Source organism: Varroa destructor, unplaced genomic scaffold, assembly GCF_002443255.2.
Source record: "Varroa destructor unplaced genomic scaffold, Vdes_3.0 BEIS01000007.1, whole genome shotgun sequence".
NCBI lineage: Eukaryota > Metazoa > Arthropoda > Arachnida > Mesostigmata > Varroidae > Varroa > Varroa destructor.
Window position 1 is genome coordinate 212,210 of NW_019211460.1, and position 12,999 is coordinate 225,208.

Consider the following 12,999-nt stretch of genomic DNA (forward strand, 5'->3'; position numbering starts at 1 on the left):
GTTGGACACGAACCAGAGACGGCGTAGTAAAAAAAAAGTGCTGAATTCAAAGAGCTCAGAAAGTCTCTTACTTTAGAGGTCGAGTGCGCTCCAACAAAAACTGAGTGATAATAATACATTATTATTAGTATCGTTGGAGAACAAGTGCGTGGTATCTAGAATAAACTATAAAAGGTCTGGTTTAAGCGTTACGTTGATTTTTAGCGCAGGTGAGTAAAAAGTTATGCCTAAAGTAAAACGTAAACATGTTTGAAATTTAACTTTCGTGACAAATCGAGCAAGTAGACAGCTCAATTTACAATTATGAGTTTCAAGTTTCGATAGAAAGTGAGGTAATTTTTCAAATTTCGTTACCAATATCAGCTCACGACCAGAGTTTTATTTGGCTGAAGTACGGAGCGAACATCATTACATTATCCCTGCAGGTTTTTTTATAGCATGAAATAAACAAGTTTAGCTGATATTTTTACTCTTATTTGATCCTCCTTATTTCTTGTTCGGGTACCAAAGCATATCATCGTGTGGTACATTTTTCCGGGTAACTCTACTGTATTTTGGGGTATTACACTACTAGTCTATCAGTCCAATGAGGTTTATAGTTTTCCTTGCATAATTTTCTCGTTTACCGAAACTTAAACGTTACGTATAGTAAAAATGATCTTTTTTGCCTATCAAGATTGTTGTTAGCTTTTCCTTCGGATCATTACTTTTAAAGATGGCTGTTTCAAATGAAAAAAAAAACCGCATTCATAACATAGATTTTCTCCGATCTTAAAACTTACGGAAGCAACTCAACAAATTCGTTTCGTGTTTGGTGAGAGGAGTTTCGCTAAGGGACAAAGGCCCATCGAGAAATGATTTTGCTTGAGGGATAGTTCAAGGGGATCCTTGTTATATATGCAAAGTCGAATAGAACACATCGAATATGTCGATATTTCACACCTATCTTGAGCTGTTTCGTCAACTTGGTTAAAGACAAAATGTCGAAAACAGTCTCTTGTGCTATCCGACATCATTTGATATTAATTTCTACATAAAATTTTATGATAGAAACAAAACAGCCTGTAAACAAAGAAGGGTGGCATACATATATATGTGAGGAAACGCGACCATTACCTTTGCTAACTCTAATGGCCGCGTACTTTACAATAATTTTGTTGTTTTTTTTTTTTTTTTTTTTTAAATTTTGAGTCTGTTGATAGCCGAGTATAAATACTGCTAGCTTACACGTTAATCTTTTTTGTCAATTTTCGTTAGATGTGTAGTTGAAGATCATTCAGTTATTGTAGATCTCCATCGCGCAGATTTATGGTCATCAGGAGTCGTTAGAGCTCGGAGCAGTCGGATGCCGGATTTCCTTGTAACGAGTACTGTATCGTAGCGCCTCCTAACACCGTTTAGCTGTTGCTTTGACGAAGCACGGAGTTTCCCCTCCTTCTCGAAGCAACAGCACCAAGAAGGTAAGCGCTTATTCGCTACAAACGACCATCATTTGCCGACGGAAGACTTTTTGGCTTTCCCTGGGCTTTCCCTGATCGAATCATCGTTGCGGTCTTTGCTTTTCGTTGTCTACAAGTGTTCTGCCGCGTCGCTCAGCCCACTCATGCTGACGTGTGATTATTATTATTGCCGAACGGGACTGTCTAACGTAACAATTGTGTAGTGCAAGGGAAGCTTTGGCCTGCTTATTCTTCCATACCGTCGTTCGTCTCCACTCGTTCACCTCCTCTTTGTTATTGTTGTTGCCGCTGTTGTTGTCGCTGCTGCTGCTGCTGCTGCTGCTGCTGCTGCTGTTGTCGTTGACGATTCAGGTACTACAAACAATAGACCGTTGGCTTGGTAGCTTTGCTATTTGTTTGCGTGTTTACCTAGCGGTTCGAAGGAGGGCCTGAGGTCAAGTCAGGATAGCAAATGCTATTCTTGAGTGGTGTATTATACTTGGCCGTGTCCCATCTCTATGTGAGACCGTTGTGTTTCTACTTCCAGTCAGCTTTGCGCAAAAAAGTCAGGGATGAATGCCCTTCGGGCACACCTTCTCGGCAAAAATGGCCAGTCGTCTTCTCACTATGCCAGTTCAAAGCAAGTGATCGGCATACACACTCGTCTATCGAGAAGAGTTATTAATCGTTCATTTAACATGAGTCTACGTAACTTATAAGCGATCATCACTCCTACTAATATAACTTGAACAAATCGGCATTCAGCCTCAAGCATAACTATGCAACGTCGGCTTCTTCAAGAATATCGACACCCTCACACTTTGACATTAACTTAAGCGCAAACTAATGTTATCCCTGGCAGAAGAGCTATTGCACAGATATTTGGTAAAATAAACGACGCGAATAGTGATATGACGTCATCCGACTAGATTTTCCCTAGATTTTTCTGTGATGATCTGTAGGGGGCCAACATGTTGTTGGGGCGAGCAAGCTTTTCTTTCAGTCCCTTTCCATATGATTTAGCTGTCCACCAGACAACTGTCACCTCGAGCATAAGGACAACAATTTCGATGTAAGTTGCTAGCGTACCACCGATCTGCTTTCGCTAAATCTCAGATGTGCCTCTATTCTTGATTGGAGTTGACGGAGCTCAGTTTGTTGTCGCTACCTTACGGTTGACCGCCTAAAAATTAGTGTAAAAATTCTTGAAAAAGACAAAATACGCAAAACTACCGTTCATTCGACTACCGTCTTGCTGCTAGCATCAGTAACGAATAGTGCTACGCCCTCGGTACTTAGCAACGAAAGCGTCTAAGCGGTGATCACTTTTAGACAGATTCCGACGGACTGTCCCCTCAGTTGTAAAATAAAACAGTGGTTCGGTAAAAAGTCATGTTCTCATCCTCTTGGTATCTGAATTACTAATTCTTGCCAAGAGGTTGGCCATTGGAGTTAACGCCGTCATTACGACAGATCAATCCAGTCAGGTGCTATTTTATCGTAGCTGGCGGTCGGTCGGTCGGTCGGTCGATTAGCCAATCAGCAGCTAAGATGTTGTCGTAGGCCAAAGTGTAGCAACCACCATAGCACTGGCAACAACTGCCGTCAATAGATAGGGCCGGACCTGCCCCAAGGGCAGCTCAGTAAACCTGACGAACGTCTAGGAGGCACCGGGACAATGATAGTGCTCCGGCGGGGAGCCACGGGATAAAAGAAAAGCGCCTCTTGAACAACGAATGTTCCGTGTACCATCCATCCATAGACCGATTTAGCGACATTACAAAGACTGCTTTGCGCGGAACAGCCAAGAACGACCACAGCGGAACTGACCAGCACATCATGTATATAGCTATAGAAGTGAACGCTGTTCGTAACTATTGTAGACCTTATTCTCATATCTAAAATTGTTAGGGAAGGAACGATGACGAGCGAAAAATAGAATGAGGAAAGCAAACAAAACGAGCAACAAGGGTGAAGGTGCACTCCGCCGCTTTCTCCATGGTACTCACGCATAGACAGATTGAAACGCACAGATTTGTTTAAACGCACCCACATACGGAGGCCTATACAAGACGCCGCATCCGCCGTCGCGGCATGCCTCGTGGCAATAGCAGCTAAACATCATTATAAGTCGATTCTCAATGTTTGTAACCATATTGATCTGTATCTGGTATGCGCTCCGCATTCAGACTACGATGTGGCGTTGTACTGGCGGACAAACAGACCGAATCACTCCTGACGTTCTGCGCCATCATTCACGGGACTCATCTTGGCAGGCACCTGATTGAGGAAAAAATTCGATGACGTTCCATAAGAACAAAGAAGCACGCGACTAGGAGGCAACTCAAGGGACCTCCGGTTGTAGCGTTGCGTAAACGTTGCTCATGTGCTCAGCTAAACGCCATCTACTTCTGTTCGTTTCGTCAACGAATTGCGCATGGCAACTGTCATTTGTCAAGCAAACAATTTCAGCAGATTTTACTTCTGTTGTATTTTCTGATCGAAGGCGTAGTTTTAGTATTGCCGTTTGAACAGCGCCACGATAACTGAAGTCAATAAGTAATAACATATCCACCTACAATACGAACTGGATTTACAAATTAAATGAGACATATTAGCAAAAAAATATACCAGATAAGCTAATCATCAACGACTCCTATAGAAATTTTCGGAAAAAAAAAAACAATTTTTCTCTGAGGTAACCAAGGTCAAGTGTTAGAACGACCCCAAATAGACAAACAGCAAAAAATCATCAATACCATATTAGGCCACGGAAGGAATGGGCGACAATTTCACTACCAGTGTCCAAAAAAAAACAAATTGTAATATGGCTTTCTCCAATCAAGTTACTAATCAGATTTCAATTACAGTTAAATATAACAGTTGAACTTAACGATTAGCTAAGTGTTAGTTGTCGAGCTGGCTTGACCTATATTATTAGATAATCCCAGCGATGTTCGTCCTGAACAAAGACTCAAAGCTACTTCGCCTGCTTTGCTGCTACCTTTAGAGTGATCGTCACTTACACATCTAACATTATAATACCATTGATAATGTATCGCGATGGGCAACTTACGATCCGCTCACGAGGTCGTTCCGCGTGCACAAAAATGATCGTGCACGCGGAACGACTTCAATTCATTAGACCTATGATGATTCGATAGCAGATTATTATTACTATCATCGTCCTGACTAACACCGATAATGCTCGTATGTGCTACGAGTAAAAAGTAGTGACGATTCGACAACAAGGAGTGACGTATTGAAAAAGATTGAACAGGAGTAGCCACACAGGTATCGAACCCATAAAGAGTAGAGGGAAACTAATTACCCTTTTATTAAACGCGTTTGTTTGTTTGATACATGTAGGGTAAGGCTAATTATAACAGGCTCGATCGAAACACATACTGTCAAATGGGGTAGAATTACTGCCATTAAAAGACAGAGAGAGGGTAGAAGAAAGTTTTGGTAAAATTAATCAACTTAACGGCTCTTCTTTACAAGTGTGTATGTATGTACGTATGTCTGTAGCAATACACGTGTTGTAGATGATTGGGTAGCGTAAGTGGTAGCCTAACTGTCTTTCATCCTGCGTTCGACATGACCAGATCCTCTTTGTCGTTTCTAGGCTCTAGGCTGTCCCGCTTTCAAATGTTTCCCTAAACGAAACCACGTATCTTGTCACGAAATTGCCGTGGCTGGGCTACATACATATGTTACGGGCTTGTTTTCTTAGAGACACGTTATCTCTAGGCCATCTGGCCTAGAGAATCGTTTGTAGCCGGCCACCAGCGAAAGCCAAGCCCGTCTATTTGGCCGACTTGACTTCGTTGCGGTTTCCGCAAGTGAGAATGTAAAAAGAAACAAGGATCATTCCTATGGCCATTTACTCGCGCGCAAAACAGATCATCCTACGGCCATTCAGCCGCAGGCAATCGACGTTCACTATCCAAGTTTTCTCCATTTTTCATTGGACTGAGCTACTTCCTCGTGAGCGCGTTCGCTACCGATGCCTCAAACAAAAGTTTCGTGCGTTTGTTTGTATTGGTCCCGACTTTTATCCAGGTGATACGTGCATAAATGTATCGACACAGTTTGAACGGAGTCAGTTGTTTAATTGGTATATTAATTTGCAATTTATGACGTGAATATATTTAGGTGGCGTACCGCAACAGATTCGACTGGATAGTGCCGTGGAAATAGTACTTTCTACTATCCTGTAGATTGTTCTGATTGATGAGTCAATGAGAAGAATAGCCCCTATAAAAAAGTGCCCTCGATGACAGGGCTAAAAATTACTACGTAAATAAAAATCTAAATGCAGTGAGATTACCGAGACACTACGGGCAACATAGTGTGTATTAACTAAGTTTTGGTGAAAAGCCAAAAATGACTATCGAGATTTATCACCCTGTCCTTGCATCTCAGCAGGCCATACATCGTCACATGAAGGGGCGCCACAACTTGTTCCTATTGCTGCGTACGTGCATAGAATTTGCCTATGGCCAAAGTGCAGTTGCATTCAAAGACTAAGGAAATGATGTCACAGGCTTTAAAAAGCAAAAAAACGACAACAGCCGTAAACATGGAATTATATATCGTAAAATAGGCTCTTCACCTTGAAAGGGGATGAACATCAACCCAACAAATGTACAAGCAGAGTGGATACAAATGATGTCTCGTCGATAGGCCATTTGGTGTGGAAGATTGCAAATGACGCAACAATCAGAACAACTCAAATCTTACACAGCGGTGGTAGAAGTCGCGGGTACAACATTCGAATACAGGGTTATATTGTACAACCATCGTGTACATATCAACCCCGTTTCCTATATGTATCGTCGAGAGCTCGTCATAGAATGTGTGACGAAGTTAGTGAGCTCCATTATACTACTCATCACGAATCTGTGGGGCACCGACCGTTGCAGCACAAACGCGTTAGACAAGCTCCAGCATTTCATTTCCAGCATATTCATCTCAACGCTGTTGGTCCTGTTCTAGATAGGCTTCACGAGATGAAAATGACTTCTGCTAAGTAGAATAAGATGTTCCATGTAGACAAAGATAGATTCGCAACTACTAAACAATTTAAAAAAAAAAAAACGATAAATTAAAGGTCTACTATCAAATATATAATGAACAAACTCATCAGATCAGAAGCTTACCGGCAATGCGTAAACATGTTAGTTCGTGCAGTATGACTCCTTAATCCAGCCTTTGCTGGTTAGCGCTAAGATTGATTTCCGCAGTAGATAATGTTTCCTGATCTTTGTATCATTATCGGGATTAAGGTTATTTACCCCACGTTGGCCCTCTACGTTCAACGCTAAGGTTGTCTATGTAATATGGTATACACCATGTTTTTTTTCTACCCTTTGTTTACAAGATGATTACAGCAATTAAAACGACGCAGTGGGAGCGAGACTTATTCAACTGGCCAGGAACTTCAAGAGGAAACGATCTCCAACACTGACTTAACGCTTTCGTGTGGCCGATAGCACCTAGGTTGACTGCAACATCTTGCGTTGGATTTCGAGACGCTTAGTCGACCATCGAACGACATCTGTATATACTGGCACAAACGTAAACAACAGACAAAATCCGCATGCATATTTATATAGGTGCAGAAAACGAATTGGGATGAGGTTATCGATCAGATCAACCGCCGCCGTCGCGTCAGTTAATATCCGCGCCATTGACGACGGACCAAGCCGGCGTTAGGCTCCCACTTCGACGCGTTTTGGCAGTTTAGCGGCCCCGTCTATTATTTGTTTACCTGTCGTCTGTCAGGCCTTGAAATTAATGAAAGTATCACACAGGTAGCGAACGCATAGGGACAGGCCGAATACAAATGGGTCGACCAAGTCGAGTCGGGCCGGTTGTATGCTGAACAGATGAACTGGGCTTAAGTGTACTGCCGCCATATCGCATTAAGTACCCACCCATCTATAGAGCAAAGTAAAAGGCCAAAGCAGCAATTGTTGTTGTCGTTGTTACCGTAGCACGAACGGCCACAGCTCCAATAATCAACCCATGAAAAGGAGCCGTGTGTGATTGCTAAAACCGCCAACGTTGTCACTGAGACCGACGGCGGGAGCACGGGGTGTTGTTAGCACTCAACCGCAACTAAAAAACGGAGGTTCTGACCCTAGCGAATGAAGCAGGGAAGTAGCAGCTGACGATCGAAGCGACCTGCCCAGCGAGCGACGACAAGCCAGCCCAGAAAAGCAGCCCAGCGTCCGCATCACTGCCACCATCGCTACTAATACAAATATATAACATCTAACTATACCGTATAAAGTTGATTACGACTATTCAATCTGTTCCATATCATTACAGATAGAGAAATACGGATGGTAGTAATTTTTGCATGCACGTCCAATACCGTTATTGGCTAGTAATGGCGTGCGAACGTACATAACAGTAGAAATAATGACAATTTAGCCACAAATTGCGACGCTGCTAGGGGGTGATTTTGGCGATCACGATCAAGTGAGCGATTGTTACAATTGTATGACAATGTTCCAGGCGCAGTACTACTACAAAGTGGAAGGTAAAAATTTGATAAGTTGAATAACTACGGGTACCGACTGCAATACAGGAATACGTATACGAGCCAACAGTACAACTAGATGTTTCTGTGGTTATCAATAATAATAAAAATAGTCACTTATGGGATGGACTCGTCATTGCATAGATGTATGTTTGCATGAGATTCTATCTACAGGAGTAGCAGGACGTTTTGTTCGATCGACACACAGCAGCGTAACGTGTATCGGCCACTTGACGTTTGCCCGTCTGACTGAAGTTTGCCTGCGTGCATAGCCGGTCGGCTGTCTGGGATCTGCTCGCATCAATAACGCAAGTGAACAAACGAGTATGTCTGATACTTGACGTTTCCAACTTTGGGCCCTTGGGCGGCGGCGGCGGCGGCGCCGCCGCTTTGGCTGAAGCTGATCTGCTCTTGCGGCAACGTGAGCACAACAACGGCAACAGCAGCGGCAAAGCCGTCGCCGTCTAAAATAGACAAAAATACGCAGGAGCATGAGCAGTGTCGACGAAACATTGATAGCTTACCGGCACAGACACGTAATTACGTGTACGTACAAAAGAGAAAGACAAAGAAGAGACACGTCAAACGCCACAATGCCCTATAAATAGTAGCAGCAGTAATAGCTGAAGCTGTAGTAATCGTGGCAGTAGCAACTGCAGTAATGGCAACGGCCGCGCCAATGCAACAAAATGTCTCATTTTGTCGTCGCCTTGTCTCCTGGTGCTGATGACGAACGTATCTATTTACTCTGCTTATTTTTTTTCTATCGTCGCATGTCTGTTGTCGCTCATGGACAATGTGTTTTTCAGAGGAACGCGTATCTCCGACTCCGATTTGCCCTTACGGAGGAACTGATGCAGGTTGAGACGCCATTTCTTAAAAAGATTTATGGCAAATCGATATTTTTGCAAAATTACCCCTGTGCACCGCTTGAAAATACGCAGAACATCCTATTACCGTCACCGGTCACAGAGCTCTACTATGTACAGTAAAGACTAGAGGAACCGAATGTAGTTGCAATACTATCCATGGTCATCTTTGACAAGTCGCCCTCGTAGAATATACATTCAAACAGACAGTCGTCTTGTGTCTTCTATTTATTCTATCGCTACTTCGAACTATTATATCAACCCGATGGGACATCAATTAACGGCTGGATCTTTCTGAGGTCGAGCCTCACAAGTCGACTCCTTCTTTACTAGGTCCTTCCGCTCGTTCCTGCTCTATGAACTATTACAGAGGCCCATATCGGTCCCGGTATACCTTTCATCACGAACGCATGCAAAAACGCCCGTTTGCAAGCTCAACTAAAACATAGAGAAAGGTCGTAATGGAAGGCTATGAAAATATACGAAAGGGTAGGAAAAATAGAAACGTACACCAGTGAACAATTTCGCGTAGTGGATTTTCGAAAAAATCGAAATAATCTAACGTGGTTTTTCTGAGCAGACTGCTCAACGGGCTGAACACGTTTGCTGAACCTGTCTCAATAACGATTGCTTCTATCCTATAAAATTCAAGTAGTTGCGGTTGTTTTCTCACTGGACAGTTGTTATCTTTTTCCAAAGGAACCTAAGCATAACGTAAGAACATGAAAACGTGTGTCATTTTAGAGTACGCTTTCTTATGACAAACATTAACCGCGACTAGTTTCGAAACTCAGGCAATTAGTTACTTCCTGTGAGAAACAGGTGCACAATTGCCTCTAGAGATCTAGTCGCCTATTTCTATTGTGAAGAAGCCGTTCGCGATCTGATCTACCGTCTACTTATGCATGTTGACAGCTGTATATCAGTTCGGTTGCTCAGAGCCAGTTGTCGGATGGCCGCGATTCGTATTAGCTTTAGGCTAAAACATAGATCAGTCATCTCAGATACAACAAGGAAATTCGAACTATATAGGAAAAGCGTTGTTTTGGCAAATCTTCCCTAAGACGTTGTCTGTTTAAGCTAGTCGATTCGGAGCTTCTAAACTGGGGCTTTGAGCGCTCCCGTTGCTGAGGGGTTTCAAAGTAGGTGAAAGGGGTTTTCTATATCCACTCCCATATATATTAGCTATCGCCACACGGAGCCGCTTTTGCAGGCACATCTCAAACGGCCACAGATGATCTCCACTTCTCTCGCAAGCGGTCGGCCTAGCAATACATATATAGAATGCAGTTAACCTAAGACCTAGAATATAGTTAAATAGGAGGTGGAGATTAGATTAGTTCACGACTGCAACGAGTGAATCCAACGTTTTTCCAATGGCATCTCTACGTACAACCAAAACGCGGACCGCTATCGTACGGAAGCTGCTCCCATGGTTTTTTTTGTCCACCACAGTGGTGACTGCTGGAATCACACTGACTATGAGACACCCCTAAGTGTTGTAACTAGCTTCTTGCTGTCCTTTTGGCGCTCATGGCCCATTTACCGCTTACAAGATGAATGGGCCTTTTCAACGGTTGAAGTCGCGTAGAAAGCAGCATATGCGTGTTTCTCTCCTCGCTCAACACACATAAGCTTCAATGCCAATGATGCCGCATACTCTTGCCTGCCATTCGATCTGTAATAACGTTCATGCAGATGTGCTAGAACAATGACTTGCGACAGAAGCATCCACACTTTTGCAGGTACGCTTCAGATTCAATTACATAAAAACCTGGGTGGTTTGTCGTCAAGAGACCCTTCCATCGTATGCCCGTCTAGAGAGAATAAAAAAGCCAAAAGGAAAACGAATATATTTCCGAATAGACAAAGTACGAACAATTATATTACTGACCCATCTACCATTCATGCAGTTATAGGGCTGATTAACGTTATCGTAGTCGGCATCAATCGCTATCACTGGCGGGCACTGCTCGAAGATAGGGGCAGTCTGGTCTGGCAGACAAAGCCGGAATGGTATAGTCGTAATAAAGGCGGTACGGACGATGTCGGATTTACTCTCATCGGTTAGGGAAACCCAGCGAGAGAGGGTGCCCAGTCCTGTTCGTTCTACGAACATTTGCCCCTTGCGTTTTGTTCCCTCCCGTGCCTGTTTGTCTGTGTGTTTGTTTGTCTGTCAGCTTGTGCAGAGTGGCTTGGCGATGTGATGCGGCTCGATCGAACTTGGTGGTACGTAATTACAGATAGAGCTGCCGTCGCTGCTGCTACGGCCACTTCTTCTTCGACTTTTTCTCGTTTGACGCTGTTGTGGCCGCTCGCTGTTGGGTCGGTGCGTGTGCTGGAAAATTATCACCGGATAGCTCGCGCAACGCATGACGAGTCGCTGCGTTGACGGTAGCGCTTGAACGAATGTGTGGCTACAGACGACGCCGTCAGCGGCGCTACAACAACAACTACATGTATAAACAGCCACAAGAGTAGAAGGAGCAATCAACCCCCAGTCTAGTACTACCGCTGCCGACAACACTGGCGCTAATGCCGCATGCTCACACACACACACACACACACACACACACACACACACACACACACACACACACACACACACACACACACACACATTCACAAACAAACATATTTGAGACACAAACAGCATAGATATTAAGACAAAGCGGCGGACAAAGATGAACGAAGGAATAAACATCGAACATAGCAATACAGAGCTAAGAAAAGCAGCAGTGATAATAATGCGTCTACTTACATGTCTCTATTATACACGTATATATACTCTTGTGTGGATATGTCCGTCTGTCCAAGAAGACCGTCTAATTACACGCCATCCTTGTACGGATTGTATAATAAAGGTGATAATAAGTATGTATCGTAAGGCCGTTTTTGTAGATTCATATATAAAGGTATCGGCCAGTTAAATTTATTCGGAAAATGGCTATTTAGGTGTTTTTGGTAGAAAAAAAAAGTGGAGGGCATTCGAGCGTAAGTTGCAAAAAGGTTGGGATTTACGAAATCGCTAATATTATCGGTCGTTATTAGATACATTTTTCTTTTATTTTTAATCAAAGGTTACTGCTTATGTTCGAAAATCAGTTCAATGGGCCTTTCAGTCCCCTCTGTTGTTAGCAATATATTTAAAATAAAAACCTTGCGGCTAACAGCGATCTTCTTGAATCGCGTCCATTTTTAATAACAATAGATAAGGCAACACATTTGAAAGCAGGGCACATCATAGTAGTTGGCTAAAAAAGTAAAGTTGAATGCTACTAATTTCAGTTAGTTCTTGTTGAAGTGTTATTATTAAAACGAGTGTCCAACTTTAAAGCAACTTTTGTGTAAACTATAATTATTTTCCCATTCTTGACCTTTGGTTTACTAGCGTAGCTTATGTAACACTTACACCCCCAGCTATTAAGACGACCCATTTTCGCTGTTAGCGACCGGCTTGTATAAACAGATCTAATTAGTTTTAATTATACCTTCGTTATGGCTGAACTAGAAGAAGTCGCCTGGAAATACGTTTTTCTATTAGGGTAATTCAATTTGTTTCATTAGCTATTTCACATGAGTCTGCTTTTTTTTTTTTTATGTTCAGTACAAATGATATCTCTGTGGATATGCAACGATCAGCCATTGTACATTTACACAAATACGTTAAGCGTCAATGCAAGTATCGTTGTAAACGTATGAGTTGATAGTACCTATGCGTAATATATCGTGCCCAATAGGTATAGCTGCGCTCCTTATCCCTTTTCGCCGTTATGGCTGAGCGTTCGATAGTAATAAATAAACAAATAACAATGTAAAAAATTGTATTCAGAGAGAAGTGTCCTATCTATAGGCTCGACCTAAATACAGAGAGAGACACACACGTACGACAGATAATCGACGACGACGCCGCCGCCGCCGCCGTCGACAACAACGATGATGACGGTATGCGAACGCTCGCGGCGCTGATGTAGCGAAAGAAGAACGATGTGCCACTGTCAGATGATGTCTATCGTCTGTCTGCTGCTGTGGTAGTTACTGGCCATGATTCTGTTCGGCAACAACCTGGGAGGCGTTCGTTGGCGTTTGCTGGTACCGGCGGCAGCGTAGTTAATACAGTTGCTAGTTGTCACATTCA